The following is a 397-nucleotide window of genomic DNA, read 5'->3' on the forward strand; positions in this document are numbered from 1 at the left end:
TTTTTTGCTTCAATATGAAGAAATCTGCGGCTAAGGCTCATCGAATATTCTCAAATACTTATGGTGAGACCGCTATTAGTGAAAGAATGTGTCGTGAGTGGTTTCAACGCTTCAAGAACAGTGATTTTGACGTCCAAGGTCATGCTCTGTATTTGGTGGGACCAACTCGGCATAGTGTATTATGAACTGTTAAAACCGACAATCACAGGCGATCGGTATCGAACGCAATTGATGCGTTTGAGCCGAGCATTGAAAGAAACGGTCGCAATACAACGAGAGACACGATAAAGTGATTTTACAGCATAACAATGCTCGACCCCATGTTGCGAAAGTGGTCAAGACATACTTGGAAACGTTGAAATGGGAAGTCCTACCCCACCCGCCGTATTCTCCAGAC

This window comes from Atta colombica, unplaced genomic scaffold (assembly GCF_001594045.1).
Source record: "Atta colombica isolate Treedump-2 unplaced genomic scaffold, Acol1.0 scaffold103, whole genome shotgun sequence".
NCBI classification, from domain to species: domain Eukaryota; kingdom Metazoa; phylum Arthropoda; class Insecta; order Hymenoptera; family Formicidae; genus Atta; species Atta colombica.